The sequence below is a fragment of the Protopterus annectens genome, chromosome 6.part0 (assembly GCF_019279795.1).
Source record: "Protopterus annectens isolate FY-2018-M chromosome 6.part0, PAN1.0, whole genome shotgun sequence".
NCBI lineage: Eukaryota > Metazoa > Chordata > Ceratodontiformes > Protopteridae > Protopterus > Protopterus annectens.
In genome coordinates this window covers 639,432,002-639,455,671 of record NC_056737.1, presented here as the reverse complement: position 1 = coordinate 639,455,671, position 23,670 = coordinate 639,432,002, and the positions used below count along the sequence as shown (strand labels likewise).

At 39.9% G+C, this 23,670-nt stretch overlaps 1 protein-coding gene across 1 annotated transcript in view; it reads left to right on the top strand.

Moving 5' to 3' along the window:
* The window catches only part of NID2 (nidogen 2), an 891,289-nt gene that overhangs the window by 150,893 nt on the left and 716,726 nt on the right, over positions 1–23,670 (top strand). The window lies entirely within an intron of this gene.

The window sequence follows — 23,670 nt, the reverse complement described above, 5'->3', positions numbered from 1 at the left end:
TAATAAGACCTATAATTAGTGAAATATCACATATATATATATATATATATATATATATATATATATATATATATATGTGTGTGTGTATGTATGTATATATATATGTGTGTGTGTATGTATATATATATATATATATATATATATATATATGTGTGTGTGTGTGTGTGTGTGTGTGTATATATATATATATATATATATATGTGTGTGTATACATATATATATATATATATATATATCAGTGTATTATCTAATAAAATAACAGTAGCTCAAACAAATCAGAATCTGTTCTTTAATATAAACTAATAAAGTGCTATCCTCATAATTATTTAAACACTGACCTAATTTATAAAAAAATTTATAGTTAATTCTTTTACCATGGATCTCATTATAGTGGCTCAGATATCATTATAGTGGCATTTATCTCCCAGCCATTAACATATGAAAGAGGTTCTGAAACTAAACAAAGAGGTCCGTGTAATTTACCTTTGCTTTATAATTATTTTCTTAATGACAGCCAATATGCACTACTAGGAAGAATGTTGCATTGCATTTAAGCAGTTTGGTACTGGGTCATGAACCAAATATTTACTTAGCTGAAATTTATTTGACAATAATGCTTAAGTGAAACATTTAAAATCTTGCCAAAATATTTAATTGCTTTACAAGTAAAACAGATGTGGTGCCATTCCACATTCAAGACTTTATTAGAACTTCAGCAAAATACATTTCCATTATTAGAGTGTAATATTATTTTGTGCTTTTGTTAACTTAGAAAATAATTTAACATAAAAATCTCAAAAGGATGTTGGAATTAAAGTTTTGAGTGAAAGATAATTCAATAATTCTGTATAATTTGGATAGGTGAGCTTTTGATGAATTTATGCTGTTAAGGGGTTATCATAGTATAACAACTCAGGATGTGTTTCTTTTTCTGAGATTGGAATGTCGCTTTTTTATTTAGTACGTTTATAACTTGCTAAATGTCCAACTAATCTCCATTGTTAATTTAAATTTTGAAATAATGTCATCCAAATCAATTATATCAGAATTTTTAGACAGTTAAGCTGAAATATAATTCCATTTTTGCTTACAAATTTCCCTTTCAGTTTTATTAATAATAAGAATAAATCCTCATGTATTACTCACTAAGAAACATAAAATAGCTAATGCTTCATAAAAGTGTGTCTAAAAATAAAATTTTTAAATGATTTAAAAACAGTGTTCATATTTACAGACACTTGGAAAGTAAAGACAGTATTGTAGAAACTTAGATAAGAATGGGATCATTTTATTATGAGTTATATCTCAAAGAAGTGATACTTCAGAGCCCATAAAAATACTTAAAAACAATGTAATGTCAGTGGCACAACAGATAGCAAACTCATTTTTGGTACAAAGTTAGTGGGTTCTATGCCCACCCCAAGTAGAAAGTTTGCTGACATTGCAGTGCAACATAATGAAGGTGCTGCACTTCTGAGTGTGCCATTCTTCAAATGAAACATTAAATCTGAGGCCTAGTCTGTCTGGGTTGATGGTTGCACAGGTGGATGTAAAAGATCCTATGGCACCTAGACATTTCCCACTGCCCTGGCCAAATTTGCTCTGGTAATATAAATATCACTATGTATGTCCCCTAAAAATAAGTTATTAGCCTAGTGGGACCAAACTGGTTAACAAAGTATAAGTAAATAAATACATTTATTGGTTCCTGCTTAAAAAAATAGATCAATAATTTATTAGTTTGAGTAATATTACTTTTAAGAAGAGGTTGTGCTTATAACTTTTAATAGGAGATAATGCAATGACATGTGCAACATATAATAACTTGTCCTAAACTTAAATGTTATGTCTTATTAGTAGTAGTAGTAGTATCACAATTGTTTTAATGTACTACAAATTAATTTAAGTTCTTGCAGTCCAAATTATAATTATGCTTACTATTTCAGGTGTTACATTTTTGATTATTTAACATTTTGTTATAACTGTATCTAATATTTAAGTTCTGTCTTAATCTCAAGACCCCCTTATGTATGTATGTACGTTGTCTTGTATGATCTGCCATTTATTTGATTGGCAAAGCAAAAAGGAATTGACATAAAGAGCATCCTCATTCAGCCCCTTTAATAATTGCTACTAAGCAAAGATCCAATTTTAATATATATTTTAGAATTATAAAATATCAATAAATTATAAAGGAAAATTCAATTTTAGTAGAACATTAAAATATGTCCAGTTGATAAAATCAAGAGATTTATATATATATATATATATATATATATATATATATATATATAGTTTCATAGTTTCATAGTATAGTACTAGGCTATCTGCCCTAGGGCATTTATAAGCCTAGTCAAAGTGTATGTGGCTTTCGCCACCCCATGTAATGATACAAAAGTGTACAAATTAAATTTATTTTACTGTGCCTCTGTCTAGTAATGACACAGAGATGACCCCCGGGGTAAACCTACGATCACCCATCCATTCGTCAAGATTTCTCTTGAAGAGAGTCAGTGAGGGGTTCTGCCTAACATGGACTGGGATCCTGTTCCAGAGAGCGGGAAGCCTCTGGGTTATGAATCTGTCCCTCCAGCATGTCCTATTCATATTTGTGCTGAGGTTTAGATCTTTAGCTCTCGTGGCTCTGATGGATTTGGATTTTTTGAGGTGGAGCATGTCCATTAATTCCGAATTGGACATGGCCTTGTACGTCAGGCACAGATCACCTCTGAGCAGGCAGTATGCTACTGAGTAGAGCTGGAGCTTTTTTAGTCTGGCAGCATATGACATATGTTGGAGACCCTTGATCCTCTTGGTAAGGTACTTTTGGGGTCTCTCCAGCTGCTGCAGGTGCCAGGTGAGGTACATACCAAATGGGGCATTGTACTCAATCATAGGCCTGATAAGGGAGGAATATAAGGGTACAATGACATCCTTTCATCTGGATGTGAATTCCTTCATGATCAGGTGGGCAAGGTAGAAGGTCTTTCTAACTACTTTGGCAACGTGGGTGTCAAATGAGAGGTCACTGTCAACTTGGGTCCCCAGGTCTCTGATTACTTTTTCCATACTTAATGGATTACCACCTGTGTGGTAATTTGTGGGTACTTTGTTTTTTCCAAAGGGGATGACTATATATTTTTTGGCATTTAGTTTAAGGCCATGACTCTGGCACCAGTCATCTGTTTCTGTGAGGCCCTTCTGAAGGATGCATGTGTCAGGTGGTGTATTGACTATGGCGCCTAGTTTGCAGTCATCTGCGAACTTTGTCAGCCACAACCCCCCTATGTTTACCTGCATGTCTGAGAAATAAATGCTGAACAAGAGGGGTCCCAAGACAGAGCCCTGTGGGACTCCACTTTTGACTGGCTTAGAGTCTGACATAGCTCCAGCTATTCTGACTTTGTGGGTTCTGTCCTTTAGCCAGTTTGCAACCCATCTTGTGACAAACGGGTTTACATTTAAGCTGTTGAGCTTGTCTATGATGCCTGAATGGGGTATTGTGTCGAAGGCTTTTGCCAGATCCAGGTAGGCTGTATGAACTGCTTTGCCTTCATCGATGGCTCTAGTGACTGTTTCAAAAAAGTCCACCAGGTTTAGAAGGCAGGATCTGCCTTTTACAAAGCCGAACTGGGTAGGGTCAATTGTCTGTAGGTCCCCGATGTCTTTGTTTATGAGTTCCATAATGATCCTTTCCATAGCTTTGCAGACTAGGCTGGTCAAGCTTATGGGGCACTAGTTTCCAGGGTCCGTAGAGGTGCCACCTTTGTGGAGTGGGACCACTGTTGCTGTATGCCAGTGTTCAGGGACATATACTGTAGCAAGGCTAAGATTAAACAGCATTCTTATGTGTGGGTTAAGCTCCTCTAGGAGTTCACGTAGCATGCAACCCGGGGCACCGTCTGGTCCCATGGATGCTGTATTTTTAGCTTTGCTGAGAGCAGCTCTCACCTGGACATCTGAGATGTCAGGGAGGTTGCATTCAGCTGAGATAATTATTTCATCTTTTGGGGGAGAGGGAGGGGAGAAATTTGCACTGAACCTGTCTGCCAGTATGTTGGCAATATCTGTGGGTTCAGTGTATTTTTTGCCGTTATGAACTAACTCTGAGCATACCTGAGGGTTTCCGCCCAGGTTTCTAACATAACTGAAGAAGGCCTTGTGGTTATCTTTAGTGTCCTTAGCGATTTTTCTCTCAAAGTTGGCCTTTGATGATTTTATGAGCGAACGTAGTTTTTTGCTAGTGCTGATCAGAGATGCCTTCCCTTTATGGGATTTTGCTCTGTCTTACAGTAGCTTCCTTCTCTTGTTATAAAGTTTGTTTATGGCTGGGGTCCACCAGATAGGACACCTGCCTTTGGTGGAAAGGGTCTTGGTTTTATTTGGGATTGCATGATCCATACATTCTTGGAGATGTCCGTAGAAAGCATTTGTGAAGGATTCAGCAGTGTGGGATGTGGTTTCCACTGGCCCAGGGGGTTTGAAGGATACCATTTCGGCCTTAAGGAGTGTAAAGTCGGCTTTTGAGAAGTTTCTCACTGTGGTCTTTTGTGCTGGGGGTGGAGGTGGGATATGAATATCTAGGGTTATTAGTTTGTGGTCTGATCTCACTAGTGAGGGGTATACTTCCGGTATTGAGCATTTTGTCCCCATGTTTGTGATGATCAGGTCAAGTATATTATTTCCCCTTGTGGGGGAGGTGACTAGTTGTTGCATCGCATTTGAGTTGATGAATTCCAGGAACCTTTGGGCTAGGGTGTTGGGGCTTGAATAATGCTCCCAGTCTATGTTTGGGTAGTTGAAGTCTCCCAATATGATGGTATTTGGTGAGACATTCATATCCTCCAGTGTCTTCAGGAAGGCTGAATGGAGTTCCTGAGATTGAGATGGTGGTCTGTAGCATGCTACAAGTTGTATAGCAGTTTTTCCTACGGTTAGCTGCACATGGATGGTCTCCGATGCTTTGTGCGTTGCCAATAACCTGGAGGTGTGGGTGTCTTTAATGAATATGGACACTCCCCCTCCTTTTGTGGCTCGGCCCGGTTTTGGGGCCGAAATGCATGATACGAGGTATAACCTGGTAGGGCTGGGGTGCTCTCAGGAGCCTTGAACCCGGTTTCAGTTACTGCACAGACATCGATGCTTTCCATACTGAGGAGTGCTTCGAGAGCCTGCATCTTGAGATTTAGACTTCTGGCGTTGAGCAGCATTATCCTTAGTTTTTTTCCTTTTTTGTTTTCTAAGGTGGTGGGTTTGTCTTTTGAGCCTTGCCTAAAAAAGGCACTATGGGGGTGGCAAGAGCCTTAGCCAATATCCGGAAGCCCAGTGGTGACAGGTGCAAGCCGCCCTTCTAAGCAGCGTAGCTTGTCCAGCATGTCATCCCAAGCAGACAGACATTGGATCCCCCTAGAATGACACCAGTAATTGAGCCAATAATTAAAGCTGATAATCTTGTCTTTGTATTGTGGCATCATTCTTGGTGAGGGCAAGATGCTGCTCAGGGTCAGGGTCATACCAGCCTGGGCTACATAATCAGAGAGCTCCTCTATGTCTCTTTTCATGTAGTCCAAGGAGGTACATCTCAGGTCATTCACACCGGCATGGACAATGACGGAGTCATATTTGTACTTGCTTTGGAGTGACCTGAGTGCTTGTGTTATGTGGCGGATCCTAGCACCCAACAGGCAGCTCGCCGTTACCCTCTCTTTGTTCAGCCTGGTAAGTGGGACATCAGTGTGTCTGACTATAGAGTCACCTATTACTATATGTATATATATATATATATATATATATATATGTATATATATATATATATATATATATATATATATATATACATTTATATGTGTGTATTTAATATCAAAAGTGATGTTTGATGTGGGAGAGATGTGATTGTTTAGCAGCGTAAAGCTTGCTCCCTGAGACAGCTCATGAATGAGCTGCAGTAATGCATATTTTCCTAGCATTCCCTGCCACATGCATTATCAATAAATATGCATTATCAGTAAGTGAGAAGTATACAGTTTTCATGATTCCTTCTTATAATTTCAGAGCAGACAGAAACTGAATTCTGTTGAACAATTCAAACTATCAGATGTACAACATTTTGGCCATTGTTGCAGATGTAAACGATGTATGAGTGATACAAATCTGCAAGGCTAATTTACTAGTCACTATTCCAAAGCTGTTGTTAAATGCAGCAAGTGGAGTGACTTTTAGACTTTTGGTTGAAAGCAATTTTCTAATAGTTAAAAAAGCACAGTCCCTACCAATTTCTCAGCTCACCTTGCCATGTGAACTGAAGAATTCTGCACTTCACAACAAGTGTCTCTGAAAATATCAGCCTATTTTTTCTAGTTATACCGACATGTTTATATGATTACAGTCTAAAACATCAAACTCTCATATGAGCAAATGTTTTTTTTTCAGGCTGTAAAGTACAGCAGATACTCATATCAGCGAACATTGTTTTCAAAGAAGTTGCTGCCACCAGCATTTTGTATGGGAGTGTGGTGCAGCGGGTAAGGGAATTTTCCCTTACCCCACTGGGTTACGATCTTAGATTTGGTATGTATATAGTTAGCAGGTGGTGAAGGGTTACATGGGGACTTGCTTCCTGAAAAAAGATATGTTTAATGTTTGTTGATCTAAAATTTTAGATCTTTTGATGGTTGGCATTCAAAATGTTTGGTGTTTGATATAATCATATAAATACATTACTGAGCATATATGTTCTATACCAAATATCTATTTAATTTGACCTGAACTTGTTCTATTTTATTTAAATAGTTTAAAACAAACTTTTATGTAAGTGCTTGGGTTTAGTTATTTAAAATACTAAAACCATAAGTAAAACTAGTAGTCTTAGAATTTTCTGAAGGAGAAACCATGTATTTGGTGTTTTTATCTCCGCTTAGTAAATTTAATTGACTTGTTTAAAAGGTTTAAAAGGATGCATTGTGCGAAATGGAAATGTTCTGTTTCAGCAGATGTTTATCATTCTGTGTCTGCCACATCCTGTTAATTTTTAAGATTTACAAAATACATCTGTCATTTTATTAACTGAATTTAAGAATGTTTTATTATTTTCTGAGAATTTTAGATTTCTTTTACCTCAAGGAAATATCCCCACTTTTAACTATAAAAATTGCTTACTGCTTTAGAATATCTAGAGATTTTAAGCTCTTTCAGTTTCATTGAGCAACTCATACTTGTCCATGCTGTCCTAAGGTTTCTACAAGTACATGAGTAACAGCATTACTTTACTTACCAAGTTGCAGTACTTGACAGTTTGTATATGCAGTGTTAACAGTATAAGTGAAATCATTTATTCAAGTGAAGATTTCTCCAGCACCTTTTTACATTTGTTTGTTTGTTTCTTTCTTTCTTTTGGCTTTTCCCGGTTAGGGGTCGCCACAGTGGGACTCCGGTCCGCTAAATGATTGGCAGTAGATTTTTACGTACTGGCTTGCCGGGCCTAATGCACAACCTTCAACGAAGGAACGCCCATTCACGCATGTCGCCACACAGAAGACGCTCTAACTGAGAATCGAATGGGCAACGTCTAACTGTGAGGTGACAACGCTACCCCTTTTTATATTACTGGTTTAATTAAAAAGAAGCAGGGTCCAACAAACCTGTGTTAAATTCTTAGGGTCAGACAGTAGTTCTGATTGTGATAAAATTCATTTTCCTGTAATGATAAAGTAAAGTCACAAACTTTAAAAGAAAACTGAGAAATAGAAGGCATCAAAAACAAATAATTGCCTGAAACTGTTGATGTGGTGCATAAGAGGACCATCTGCAGCAAGAAAATGATGTTCCCAAATGCTGAGTCTGCCCACCATGTACATTTTGTCTAAGCTGCCAGCTTTTTGTCCATATTCTACAATGTACTACTTTCTTCTGCTTTTCTTCAGCTACTTCCTAATACAAAAAAATCATCAAGCAACAGAGAAATGATCCCAGGCTGTTTTATTTTTTCAGTAAGATGTCAGGTTCTTTGGTTCAAATCCATAAAACTGTGAGTTATATCTTTGTTGTATATTGTCACTTACTTTTGCAAGTTATTTATTTATATTTATTTAACATTTGTTTACTGGGAAAGTCCAACTTGGACAGAGCTCATTTTCAGTGAAGGTCTGGGGAGAAACGCTCCAGATGTATGTCTCTGGAATGTGAGAGGAAACTGGAGTACCCAGAGGAAACCCACACGAATGCGGGGAGTACATGCAGAGTCCGCACAGAAGGCAACCCAGCCAAGAATCAAACTGGAAAACTTCTTGCTGTGAGGTGACAATGATTACCGCTACACCACTTCTGTATTTTATTCACTTTGATCATCTCCTCCCCCCTCTATATTCTTAGGTCATAAGTCTTGATAGGAAACTTTCATTATGACATCGATCATCAAGTGAGATTAAGCAAACCTAGGGCAGGCAGATTTAGCCTGCCAACAGGCAGGCCAAGTGCCTTTAATATCTTGGTCAATGTCTTTAAGTATTCAGTTTGTGTTTGGTTTGATGATATTATAAAAGATATTATAGACCCACTTGATGCCTAAGATGATTTCAACAACCGAATCTGATGTTGCTACTTCTGGTCTGCCTCCAGCTTCCTTTGTTTCTTTCTCTTCTTGGGCTCATGAAGAAAGAAAAAATCAAATCCAAATAGCACAATGACTGTAGAGTCTATATATGATGTTAAAGAAAATGTTTTTTTATTTAAATCCTAGAAAGAAATCACTTCCACTGGCGTAAAAAGATACAACCCTGGCTATGATACAGGAAACTTAACTTCATTTAGCATCACAGACACCTTTTGGATCTGCATGGAAGGAAGAAGAATTACAAGCTCACCTCTTCTGTCGGTTGTGATGACATGTTGGGGGCATGAATGTTTCATGAGCTCTGATGGCAAAACTGGAGTAATGATAAGAAAACCTGTGCTTTGGTAGGTGGGTGGCCAAAGGAGGATACATTATCAAATAGGGTAGGGACATTTCCCTAGTAGCAACTGCACGACCGCTGCATGGTGTCACCCAAAACATCAGTGGGAGATAAGACTTAAAATGCATGTGAGCCACAGTATAGTGGTTCTTCACGTGGTCTTGTCCCACACCCATTGAATGTATCTCACTTCCCTTAAAACCTACACACAGGAATAGGGACCCCTATATAGAGTGCTTTTCCAACTAGTAATAAAATCTTGGGATGAGAAACATCTGGTGGACTATCATATGTGAGGAGTTGATAAGGGCATGTATATGAAGGAAATGACAGTGGAAGAGCCTGAGGTCAGTGGCAGCAGACAATAATTTAGAAATCCATAAACTAGTCAGATAGAAAAGTTACAGAGAAGAGGTCTGATTGCAATCTTTCAGCCATACCTCATTACACTTTGAAAATAGTGCTTCAGTGTCTCCCTGTTCTGTGGCCTAAGTCTTTAAATAAGAGCCATCACAGCATCCACAGTATCACTGTAGAAACAACCCTTCACCCACAATCTGTAGTGCCTCTTAACAAGAGACTAGAGAATAAAGTATTTTGCTTACTCACTCTCCTGCTCCCATAAAATTATTCCATTGGTCACTGCCAGCATCGGTGACAAATCAGCTAACTTTTCCACCAGCACAAGTGACACTTGCACCAGTGCCTTAGATGTCAGCTTTCAGTATATGCAGAAAGGTATTGGTCTCTGGTCCAACTTATGTCACTCTACCAGGTCAGTGGTTGTGGTGATGGGTGTTTAATGCAGTTTTAAATAGACATCAGTGTGTCTTATATATATTATGCTTGTACCATTGATACCATCAGTGGAGGGCTCAGCCAGGTCTTCTGCTGACATGCTGATGGGCTGTCATAGTCAGCTTTAGGCACCAGCGAACCTGCATGTTATCTTATTGTGATATTTTGCTACATGTTTGTAAAAAAACAGTAAAAGCCAGTACTGCACTCCTGGGCACTTTATAAACCAGATGGGAAGTAATAACTCTTATTTAAATCTCTTTTAAAATTCTAAGGTATCTCTAGTTATAGTAACAGTGTTTTCAAGTAACAGGCTTCACAATTTCATTAAATGTTTTACCAATGACATAGTGGCCTTGACATAATTAAATCTTGTTGGCGAAAATTTTCTACACTGAAACTAACATAATAGCTAGCTTTAGGCACCTGGAATGCCCACTGGTACAGAGGACACCCCTTAATCATCCTTGACTGTGTGGGGGCCCCACAAAAGCTGCTGCTGGCTGGGAAAAATGAGGAGGAAAAAATTATTCATTTTGTGATTATGATCTTTATCTGAAACAGGGTCGTGATATAACCCCGTTAGGATAAAGCTGATGATCAGTGATTGAATATAAGCAGGGTAAGTATTAGAGCTCAGCAGCCAAGAGTGACCGATTTCATTTCGTACCTTGAATTTTAAGACAAGCTGATGCTTCCAATCATTGGAGTTGGTTTTCATTTTCTTGGAGTTTATAAATACTGGTAAAACACCCAATAGTATAACTCTCAACTTCTTTACTCATGAATTCTAAGTAAAGCCAAAAATAATTGCAGAATAAAGGCTCAAAATCAGGGACAATGTCTAAATATTACTCAAATTCACTTAAAAAGCAAATAGAATAACACATTTTGCATCGATGTGTATTTTTGGGCAATAAGTACGAAACCCTGATGTCTGAATTTATTGACTATAATCTTGAATGATTTACCAGCAAATCAAACTTTTTTACAAGGACAGAGCAAAATGATGAGGAAAAATCAGGGACATTCTGTGAAGTCAGAGACAGTGACAGGTGTACATTACTCCTCAATGAGAAAATAAAAGAGACTTACCCCTGCTGCTGTTTGACAGCTGTTAAGCAACACTCACTGATCTGGTTTGGCTGTACCAGTGTTGCACAATATATTGATATTTGCTGAAATAAGCATAATTGCATGTGTGTGTGTGTGTGTGTGTGTGTGTGTGTGTGTGTGTGTGTGTGTGTGTGTGTGTGTGTGTGTGTGTGTGTTGCAATGTAAGGGTAAAAAGCTGGCTATAATCGTTTACTTTCTAGCACAAACATCATCATTATTGCTATTACACTTGAGCATGTGTGCTTGTGTGTGTGCATGTGTGTGTGCATGTGTGTGTGCATGTGTGTGTGCGTGTGTGTGTGCGTGTGTGTGTGTGTGTGTGTGTGTGTGTGTGTGTGTGTGTGTGTGTGTGTGTATCTGTCTCTCTGTAAAAAACATCACTGATTTTTATTTGTGCGCACATGCAGTAATGCCAGGCTCATGCAGAACTCTTTTGAGTAGTAGTAAAAAATGCAGTTAATAAGTAATTATATTCAAAGGTAAGGCATAAAATACATCACAGGACATTCAGACACTTAGGCCTTCTAGGAGTCTGGTGGCCACCACACCCCAAACCGTGTAAATTGATTTTGACATGGACTTAGTGGTGGCCTCTGTTCTTGGACCCACCCATTTTAACACTAGCCCTGCTCAGATATGTGTACAAAAGATTGCTGTAGGTTGTGTGGGAAGCAGGGGATTAGGTGATCATTACTTCTTTAATTTTCATCACAACCAATCCTTAGAGAAGGCACAGAAGGTCATTATAGCTTGTGTTTGGGCTGGGGATATTGTGCTTATTTTTACTTTTTCTTTTCTCACAGACCACAGAGTTGTACAGAGAAGGTTACTATAGCTAGTGTAGGGTCAATGTACTGTCTAAAAGCAACAAAGTGGAATAGGCTACTGTAATATTTTTTCCACTTTCCTCACAATCACACATCATTCATGTATACAGGTGACTACCTTTGGGGGCTTGGGATAAGGATTAAGGAGTAATGCTATTTATTTGCATGACAGCAGATACTTGAAATACATGACTGTGGCCATTTGAACCTCTGCTTTCATCCCAATCTAACACCAGAGGAATGCACAGGCAGTGACCGTCTCTTTTATTTGGGGGGGGGGGTGAGTAGGGAGACAGGCAGTATTCCCAGATACGATTTGTGTTGTGTATCCACACATAATTGTCTTGTTAGTTTATTGTTTATTGTAAGTTACTATATTGTAAGCTTTGAACATTAATCCTTGAGCACAACTTATATCTTCATTGAAAGAAAAAAAAATAAAGACTGAAATTCTTTCCTAGTCATTATTTTTGTTCAGGACACCAGTGGATTAAAAGGTTGGAAAATGCTCTAAAATGTATCGTAGAGCATCTGTAACCCTATGGCTTCCAAGGAACCTGGCTTAATTGAGTTATTTCCTAAATTATTTTTACTGTGCTGTCTTAGTCAGGAAAGGTATGTTGAAAGGATGCAAGGAAAACTAAAGTTGAACAGCAACAGTGAATTTCTTTCCTAGTCATAATTTCTGCTCAGGCCATCATTGAATGAAAAAGCAGTGTAAAAAGATAAAAAAAACTTTAAAATGCACTTCAGAGCATACAGAAAATCATGGCTTCTTGAAAAAGCTGAAGAGTAAGGCAAAATGTAAGAAAAGAAAGAAAAGAGTAACGTGCATGTTGTGAGGAGCCCTAGATAGGGGGAACAGAGATGGGATCTACAGGATGCGTGTCTAGGTATGTGTGGTGAAACAGTAGGCACTGCCTAGGGCACCATTACACTTAACTTCAGCCCTGTACCTAGAGTTATTGCAGTGTATCATTGTTGCAACTACATGCCAGTTACTGTGAATGTCTCTCTGTGAGATGGACAAACATAGTGCATTTCACAGGATGGACATTATGTAAGTGCATTGTAGCTGCAGTTCAGTCTGTGCACATGACTCCTAAAACTCTGCAGCATGATATACAAGGTTGTGTAGGAGTGGTGGCAGTGACAGGGTGATACTTAGACTGAAGTGAGTAGGGGGCCTCAAACTTCACATTTGTTGGGAGCCCCAAAATCCTAACACCTGCCCTGTGGGCAGTCCAGGCCAGCCATCTGTTGTGCCATCGCCCCAGTTATACATAAAGACTATCAAGCCATTGGATGAGAGATCTTCAACTAAGATGAAGGTTCCTGCTGTTAGTAAAAGTTTAATCTTTTGAGACACAATAAGCCTGATATCACATTTTCAAATGCAGTCCTGAAGAGTCCTGTGCCTCAGAATGCTGCTCTTCCATCCTCTAGATAGATATTTAAAGCTGATGAACCCAACTGGAAAAAAATGCTTTCATTCTCCATCATATCTTGGAGGACACTCCCTTACATGCTGTTACCTTTTTCACATGCTGTACTTTCAGGAAGACTTGCTTGATGAGCTACGGCATGTGTCAAATGGACTGCCTGATAGCTTCCTTAGAGAATCTCTTAAGGTACAGCCGTTCACCTGACTCATACTAAGCAGCCTTGTGCTCCCATAATGCACAGTGCTGCAGAGTGGGCTGCACAAGCAGATGGACCTAGAACTACTACACACCAGCATACATGCCTGCATCTGTCAATGATTGTCAAGGACACCAAGGTATTGTTCACTGTGTCTCACTTAAAAGGCTTTTTCTTTAAAACTGGGATAGATGAGCACAAGAAAGGAACGATGCAAAACAGAAAAAAATGGTTGAGCAATAAAGACAGAAGATGGAAGTTGGAGATCTTCCACTGCCTCATCTCAGCACAGTCAATGGCGCAGACAGCAGAGTCCGTAAAAGTGTCAAGGAACCTGTGATCAGCCCAAGGTTAGGTCACATCATTCTTGATTCCATTTCCAGCTATGTTTCCTTAGAAGCAGTCACAAGGAGGCTCTCCCACTACAATCCAACATGAAGAAGATCACCAAAGAAGCATGAATCAGAGAGATAATATGCCAATGGCATGCAGTTCTCTTTATTACCTAATCAGCCCTACCCATGCTGTAATTGTCAGATGTCCCACCCATCAGGATGACTCAAAAAGGAACTGCAGAAGATCATTATAAAAAGAGCTGTCCAAGAGCTTCTGATAGACCAACAAAGAATCAGATATTTATTCAGATTTTTTATACTAAATAAAACAAACCCTGGTATGTTTTGCATCATGATGGCATTTCATTCTGAAAGGGACCTTTGACATCATCAACCTTCAGTCTCTGTTCTCATGCTTGTTACATGAAGGCTGAATGAACATTCTTTGGGTAGGAAGAATATCTGTTTCATTTGATATACTCTTTACCTCCCTGCCTGCTGACCATAAGCACCCCTCCTATCAGTTGAGGTCATCCAATCCTTATCCAGCAGGGAAACTTAATGCTGGATGAGGCAAGAGATAACTGTTGGAAGCCATCATTCTAGTAGACCTGAAGGTGGTTCATGCTCTGCTGTATTCGAGTGGACATGAAGGTAGGTCATGAACTGTTCTGCCTCACTCATCTTCAGCCTGATGGTTTGAGGGCCTGTTTTATTCCCCATACAACTGTGGCCATCCAGATGTTTCATTATACACTGCTGATGGAACTTATTTAGTCCTAAAGCTTCAACGAAACAAAACTCCACCCTTCACTGTCATTCATAATAAAGAGCTAATGGTTATTTCTTTTGAGTTCAAACCTGTCCTGGGCATTTGATGTGTTTACCAGCACTACTGCTGGGACTTGCAGCTCCTCCCAGCTGTATATGCACACTTCTTCAGTACTCATTAGTGAATACTATCATGGGTTTGTTCAAACCAAACATTGGTCCCCAGTCATGGTGAAGCATAGAGTGCACTTAATTATGCTAGACACCAGTACTGCAACGACTGAAGTTTCCCTCCCCCAAGGACAGTAAGCCTGCAGTATCCAGTCATTCCTACTCACCCTTTTTGGCTTCTGTGGTGTTTTGGTTAGTAACTGAACTGGGTTGCCTCGGCCACAGTCAATGCTTTATTTCTTTATTCCAGAGAGTCAAAATAAGGACATCTGTTTTCAGATCAAGGTAGCCAGATGATCCCTAAGGTTTGTATATTTTCCACAGTTATCAATTTCAGGTTAGTCCCTTCAGCCTCATCACACTCTCATCCCACATACCCATCCACCCTCCCTGTGGATGCTGCTGGAGTGCATGTCCTTAGGATTATCCCATCTTCTGCTGATAGGTATAAATGTATTGCATATCTAGATGTGGTAATCTCCAGAGATAGTCTTCATAGGCAGAGGATTCCTTGAGCTGTTCCAATCCTAAGGGGAGTGACCAAACACCTAGCAAAGTCCTGGCTAGCTAAGTTCATCTCAGACATTAACCTTTATAGTTCCTAAATACAAGGACATGTAATGCATTTTTCTCCCTGGAAATTATTCAAGCAGTCCTACAGATGTATCATCATTTTTTTGCCACCAATTGCCCACAGCAGCCATCAGCTTATGGGTGCCAGGCCTTATGGTGACATTATTTTTATGTCTAATGTGCCATTTATTACACGAGACCTTTGCAGTTATAGTAATAAATAAGCATTTATAATTTTTGTAGTATTCTTTTCAAGCTGTCCAGATCTTGCAGGCCACATCTAATCTGTGGTTCTACCCCAACAATGCTGGGTCATTATGTTACTAAAGATATTCCAGTGGATGTTTTTATCCTACGAAGCTGGGCACTTCAGAGGTAAGATTGCTAAGGTATCATGAACTCTAGTAAAGTCCTGTTTATATATGAAATTCCGGACAGGAGAACAGTCATGTTCACATTTCAGGTCTCTGAGAATTCCCTTCCTGTGAGAAACTCATCTGTTCATTCAGACAATATGTTCATTGTTTGATGTATCAACAAACAGGAGAGGACATATCTTTAATCCTTAGCAGAGATACCTTGATTTCTGATAGTTACTCTCATTCTGCTTAATCCAGTTACTTAGCAGACAGCTTGAGCCACTCCATACTGATGTCTCACAAATGGTCCTTGAATTTAATGATACTAGAGCAAATTCTATAGAGCCTTCTTGTATCAATGACCAGTGCAAAACATTTTCATTATTTATAACTCATTGCTCCGCTCATCTACTATGGTAGGGTTGCCTTCTTTCACGAATGGCAACGTAGTCTTATTTACACAAGCCTACATTTCTCTGATAATGTAGTTTATTCACAAGGCAAAACTATTCAATACAAAGATGATCTTAATTGCCACATTTTGGCAGAGGCAAGACTAATTTCACCTCTAAGTTTATCTCAGTTTTCCTTCCTCTGAAGTACATCTGCAGGCACACTCATTGGAGAAGCCACATAAAGATCTAAATACAATGAAACAGCGCAACTGCTTCACTTCCATTAATAAATGAAACACGTGAATTAATAGGGTTGTGTCTATTATCTCCTCTGAAGACATACAGAGATAAGGGGAAATAATTTCCCACAGAGAAGTGGAGCACGATTTAGACCCCTTTTCAGTCCCAGTTCCTCAAATGTTGCTGTAGCTCTCTCTAAGCCTTTCGGTACAGTCCATTGTTATTCTGCAGTTTTAAAAGGACATCTGTCTGTGTTAAGTCATTTTCATGTAGGGCATGATGCCTACATCTCTGGCTTTTTATAAGGTCTTTACAACATTCTTTAGAGTCATTTTCTTACCTCACACCTCAGAACAAAAGTTGGTACCCTTTAGAACATTTATGTTGGAGGAGTACCCCTTCTACCATTTGAGCAAGCATCCTCAGCAGATTTAATTTTATGTTATTTTTATTTTACATTTGTTTACTGGGGTACTGCACTGAACCCAACAAATTGCAGATGCTGCTTGGATATAATAATTCACAAAGAAAAGAAAGTGTAACAGACAGGCAGTAAGTTGTACATATCAAAAACAGAAAAGAAAGTAACATATATATATATATATATATATATATATAAATATATATATATATATATACATATGTATATATATATATATATATATATATATATATATATATATATGTGTGTGTGTGTGTGTGTGTGATCTTAAAATCCCCTTCCTGAGAAATTTTTTTCCTACTGAATGCCACTTTTCAGAAGGATTTCTGAGTTACAGTGACTGACAGCAAAACATCTCTCCTCAGCATTTCAGAAATAGAGTAGAATTTAGAAATAATCCTTCTTTATTGACTAAGGTGGCTACAGAGCCCATTTTATTTAGTCAATATATCATTTTGCCGATTTTAAGTTCTGCATTTACAAGCTAAACAGGTACCCATTCAACTAAGGTGCTATGTTTGCAAAACTCAGGTATTACATAAGATGATCAGCTCTTTGTAGCCTTTAGCAAACAAAGGCAGGGAGGGAATTTTCTAAGTAAGGTTTATCTGGATGGCTTTTTAGGTGCTTATATTTCCACAACCAGGTCTTCATTTGCTGTCATGGTAGTCAAGGGTATACCCTCAAAGAGCAAGCACCCTGGAGGATTAGCTATGGACTTTGCCCTGTGGATTGACAGCAGATGGACTTCTGTGCTGTCAGATGCAAAAGTTATGGGTGCTCACCATAATAAGTATGTAAAAAGAGGTCCACCTTCATTAATCAATCTTTCCTCCAGTCTCTATTCTTTGTTGTGTGTGTCCTTTCCTGCATTTGAATGGTGTAGTAATCTTTGGTCCTTGGAGATTTTGTCTGATCTACAACTAAAGAGATGCATAATGAAGGGAAGCACTGTGAGATAGGGAGAAGGGTCTGTCTGGTTAAGAAAGTTTTAGTTCTGACACTTGGGGCAATTGCATTGAAGGCTTATTGCAGAGTTCTTCCTGTAAATTATTCATTATGGTGAGTATCCAAAACTTTCATTTTCTAAATGAAAGATGGATGTGATAAATGTTTTACAAAGCTTGGATATCAGTACACAGTCAGTCAGAGGTGCAGGCCAGATTGGCCATTAAGCTCATATGTTCACAGATAGTTACTAGGCATGCAGTCTAGGAGGTTATTAGTGAAGCTAAACCAAATTACCTATTGCCACAGAGTCTGGTAAAGAGACTTGCTCAAGGTCACACAGTCAGTAAATGAAGGCTGAGGGAATCAAACTCTGTATCACAGGAAGTAGCTGAGGGAATCAAACTCTGTATCACAGGAAGTAGCTGAGGGAATCAAACTCTGTATCACAGGAAGTAGCTTGTTAACAGCTCACAGCCTTAATCCTATTAAACAAACTGACATACAAACCTCTTCACCAACTGATCAAATAGTTTTTACCAGTCATTACAATGGAAGACCAGACAATAGATAGTTGTTTTGTTCCCCTACAACCTTCCTTCAAGACCACCACTCCAACCAGCCTTTTGACTTTGTGCATTGCACAGTGGATGTATCCAGAGGCTCACTGGTATAAGTTATGAACCCAAGGAGGTCTGAGTTCTGGCACCAAGTTATAATGGTCAGATTTTCCTCAGTGTGTATATATATATATATATATATATATATATATATATATATATATATATATATATATATATATATATATATATATATATATGTGTGTGTGTGTGTGTGTATGTGTATGTATATGTAAGTATATGTGTGTGTGTGTGTGTGTGTGTGTGTGTGTGTGTGTGTGTGTGTGTGTGTGTGTGTGTGTGTGTGTGTGTGTGTGTGTGGCTAGGTCACTATGAGCTTTTACATCCTGCTTTTTTTTTCTTATTCTTTGCTCAGGTATCTTGGTCAAAGCAGTATAGTGATTGCATTTTTTCCAGTTTTTTCTCCTTTCCTTTGTGACCAGTAGCCACCTCTCTCTCTTCTCTCTCCATTAGTCCATTCCCTTCTGTGAGAGGGGAGTGCCTTGTGACTTGCTCATTCTTCCCAGATGTGAAAGTTGGAGAGAGGTGAGCAGAAGTGCACCTGACTGAGGATAGGATTGTTTGTTCTTTAGGGTACTTAGGGCTTTGCACATGCTTAGTACCACCACAGGATTTAATGTGCAGTTGGCATCAGTGGGGGCATTTGGCTCATCTCTGTAAGTGATGTAGTCCTCAAGACATCCCTTCTCACCACAAAACCAGCGTTCCCATGGAATTTCCAATCTCTACTGTAAAATCTAATATGGAGTTCAGTGAGTGGACATGCACTCAACTCCCTCTCCTCAAAGAAAGGTTTGCCAGCAAAGCTGTGTCAGGTAAGGTGGCAAAACTGTATATCTTTACCAACCCCAGCTCCAGCAGTTGTCTTAGCTGCTATTCAGATTAGGATTCTCTGGGTCCTACTTAGGGCTTCATCTCTCTATGGCATTGAAGCTGGCAGCAGCCTTGTACTTGTGGGTAAAGGAATTTGATGTCCTTCAAGGATGCATCTGCAGTCCTTACAAATGGGTTGTCCTGTCGTCAGGCAGCCCTTCGGTCGGCCGGATTCCAAAGTCTGGGTCTGGCTTCGGCTGGTGTCGCACTTCACCCGACATCATAGCTGCAGTTACTCGGGTATAAAGGCATCAGCCGACGCCATTTTCCTCAGTCTTTCTTGCCGCGTGGCGCCCGAAGCAGAAGCTGTTCACAAGTGCCGCTCGGTCAGATCCAGAGATTACTACTACCGATTACTTCTACTACTACCGAAGACTTCTAAAAAGCTAAGTACCCCGTTGGGGACTCTTTCTTGCCTCAGCCGATGTCAGAAAAAGTGAATAACTGTTTAACTTGTGGGAAACAAATACCTCATAAAGATTTCCACTCTTACTGCTTACCTTGTTTAGGCCCAGACCACGACGTAGCAGCTTGTCTAGCCTGTGCTTCTTTTAACCGACGGACGCTTAGACGTCGGTCGGAATTTGCTGAGCAGTTTTTCGGCTCTGATTTTGCTTATATTATGCCGTCGGATCCTCCGACTTCACAAATATCCAAAAAACGCAAGGAAAAGGACCGACACTCACGGTCCGTGGTTTCGGCCGAAACCGCGGTTAAGCCAACCGCGAGTGTCTCGGTTTCGGCCGAAACCGAGCAAGCGGTTCTTCCTTCAGCCGAAAACATGCCTTCTACCGAGGCCTCTTCCAACCTGGTGGAATCGCCTTCGGAAATCCAACCTGCAGTTGTGGTTTCTCAGGAATTATCTGACACTATTCCCTTGGATATTTCAACCCCTGCACGTGGAGCTGCTAGGCCTCCTGCAGCCATGTCTATTAAGGCCTTTGCCAGGGCTAAAGCAGCTAAAGCTACAAAATCTGTGCCTGTTAGGACCCCCTCCCACAGGCCCAGCTCCAGTTCCCAAATGCTTTCTCTAGCAGAGGATCTCATTTCTTTAATCCGGGGATCCCGACCTCACCCAGACAGGGCCTCTCACCCACCTCCAGAGAAGAGGCCTAGAGCAGAGCCCCCTGAGCCAGTTTCCACTGATGATTCCTCTGATGATTCAGATAATACAGACCCTCCAGAGGCTCCTTATTCCCCTTATGAAGACTCTGATGCTGAAGAGTCCATCCCTTCTGCTTCTCCGCCTGAGGAATTTTCCTTTGGGGAAACCTTGCATGCTATGAGGGAACAATTTCAATGGCAGGGCCAAGATTTTTCAGACTCCAGAAAAAGGCTTAGAACCTTTTTGCATTTACCACAACATAGGCCTTTAGCTATACCTCCAGTTCTTTCTGTTGTAGATGATGCATTTAATGATGCTTGTACTGCTCCTGACTCATTCCCTCCGGCCCCTGCTAAGCCCGATAGATTCTACAGGGTCCCGGACACACATCACCATTTATACAAGGCTCCTTTTGCAGATCCCGAGACTATCTCCCAGGGGCCTAAGGCTGTAGCAACTACCTCTGCCAAAAATCCCCTCCCCTCTGAAAGGGAATCCAGGTCCTTAGAGAGATGGGGTAAAAAAGTTTACACTTCTGCTACTCTGTCAGCTAGGGCCTTGAACTGTCAATTCCATATGATCCAATATCAGGAATTTATGCTAGACCAGTTAACTAAAAAACTGTCCTCTGATGAACCTTTAGATAAGAAATATGTTCAGGAAATGGTACATAACATTCAGCAAGTTAGTAACCATTCTTTAAAATGCGGCTATGATGCACTGGAGGCTTCCTTTAGATCAGCCATGACTGGCACAGTTATCAGAAGGCATGCATGGTTAAAAGAGCAGGCCTTACCGGACCATGTCAAATCAAAACAATTGGATGCTCCCATGGACAAGATCAATTTGTTTGGTTCTCCTGCACAACAGGTACTGAAGAAGATGGAAGAGAAGGCAAAATCTGTCCAAACAGTGAAAGATTTCTTACAGGTCCAACCTCCAAGGTTTAGCAGGAATTGGCCCTCCAAGAATTGGTCCTTTCCAGACTCCTCCAAAGCACAGAGAGGCAGGAATAGGCATACAAGAGGCAGAAACCAATCCAGGGGTGCCTACAGGGGATGCCAGTGGCAGGGTAACAACCAGCGAGGCACAGACGCAGCCACCACCACTTAACTTTCTGAGTTAGCCTGTGGTGTACCACCCAGTTCTCCAGCTTCATCGTCCTGCATTCAGGCATTCAGGACTGATCCAGAGACTTCATGTATAGTGTTAAAAAAGTAAGTAAGCAAAATAAGGTTTTATTACTAGCTATTGGTTCTTCACTTTCTCTTTCCTCATCACAGCTGAAGAAGAAGAAAGGTGTGGTTTCACCTCACTATAAGTTCTCATAAGCAGACAAGGAGAACCAGTGATTAGGATCAGAATATGATGAGAGAAGAAGTGGAGCCCACCCTAGAAGAAGTAAGAACAGCACTAAGGAAAATGAAGTCAGGGAAAGCAGCAGGCTCAAATGACATCACAGCAGATATGATAAAGATGCTGGGGAGAAATGGCTCCTAAGTGTACTAATAGCAGTGTGGAGAGAAAGGCATATCCCAGATGACTGAAGAATAAGCATACTCGTGCCAGTGTACAAGAACAAAGGGGACATCTACAACTGTGGGCAGTACAGAGGCTTCAAACTCCTATCACATTGCATGAAAGTTTTGGAGGGGGTGATTGATAAATGGATACGCAGAGTAGTTGAAAGTAAGATGGGAAATGAGCAGCTTGGATTCAGATCAGGATGCAGCACAATTGACCCAATTCTTGCAATCAGACAGATACTTGAGAAGAAGCTAGAGATGAGGAGACAGTCCAACTGGGCATTCTTAGAATGGCATTCCTTGGAGAAAGCATATGACAAAGTCCCAAGAAAGCTGATCTGGGAAGTACTATGGTGGTTTGAAGTCCCAGAAACATTGGAAGAATTAGTGCAGGCTATGTACAAGGACCCAGTGACTCAAGTACAAACAATGTTCAGCTTCACAGAGGGGTTCTCTCCACTGCTGTTCATACTGGTGATGGACTGTATTAGCAAACATGTCAGATGGGATAGATCAACAAAGTTGCTGTATGCACACAATGTGGCATTACAGGCTATCTCTGAGCTAGAACTTCAGCAAAGGATAGGAGAATGGAATGCAAAAACATGGGATGAAACTAAGCACAGATAAGATGGTGGTAATGGCAGCAAACTGGGAAAATCAGAAGAAGCTTAGAATAGAGATGGAAGGGAAGGTAGTTGAACAGGTAAATAGCTTCACATATCTGGGAGAGGTGGTTGAGGAGAAGGGAAGTATGAATGAAGAGGTCAAAGCTAGAATCAGAGGGGCTGCAGCCAACTGGCATAGAGTGTCAGGTGTAGTCTATGACAGAAGAATGCCAAAGAAGCTGAAAAGTAAGGTGTGCAAAACAAAAAGTAAGTTGTGCAAAACAGTGCTGTGACAAGTACTGCTGTATAGTACAGAAACCTGGGCAGTAAAGGCAGAACAGTTGAAGAAGCTAGAGGTGATGAAAATGAAGTGCTTGAGAAGAATGGTAGGATGCACACTGTGGGGTAGACGAAGAAATAAGGACATAAGAGCAGAAGCCAAAGTAGCTCCAATTGCAGAAAAGATCAAAGAGAACAGATTACAGTGGTTTGAACATGTGCAAAAAAGCAGAAGACAATCTGGTGAGGAAGATTTGGGACAAACAGGAAGAAGGTAAGAGGAGGTGAGGATGTCCAGCAAATAGATGGATGGATTGTGTGAAAGAAGATCTGCAACAGTCAGGCATGAGTGTTGAAGAAGTGTGGCACTGAATCAAGATAGTTGGTGACAGTTAACACGATACTCCAACCCCATGTAGAAAAAATGAGAAAAGGGGGATGATGATGATGATGATGATGATATATTCAGATTATGATGACTTCTCTGATGCTAGCTTACCACTTATGTAAGCTCCTTTTAAATGACAGTTGCTAAGAGGCAGTTTAAGGCTGGAGAGGAATAGCCTTCACCTTCTACTACAAGAATATTTCAGCCCTGAGAAACAGCCTTCACCTTCTACAATGAGATTAAATAAATATTTCAGCCCTGAGATGCCTGAGGCTGCAGCTGTGCCTCACTTGATGGCTGTGTTTACAGACGCATAACAAAGTTAGCCTGTGCATAATAAACTTAGCTTGGAACCCATTCCTCATCCAGCAGTCACACAGAACTCTTAACAGGTTCTGCAGGCTTAAGGGACAAATCAATTTCCCATTCAAACATATTATGGCTGATTCGGCTATAATGTTAGGCTGATCAGAAAGAGATCTAGATCTAAAACTACTCCAGTATATTCTCACCTACAAAAGTCTATTTAAGACTGAATAGATGCTTCTTTCAAATTGCCCAGTTATGCATTATTACTATACAGACTGCTGGCTAAAACCTCTGCTATTCATGCATAGTGATAAAACTTGTATTTTAAATACTCATTTGGACAAATATTTTCCTGTTTGTTAAATTTGCAAAACTTA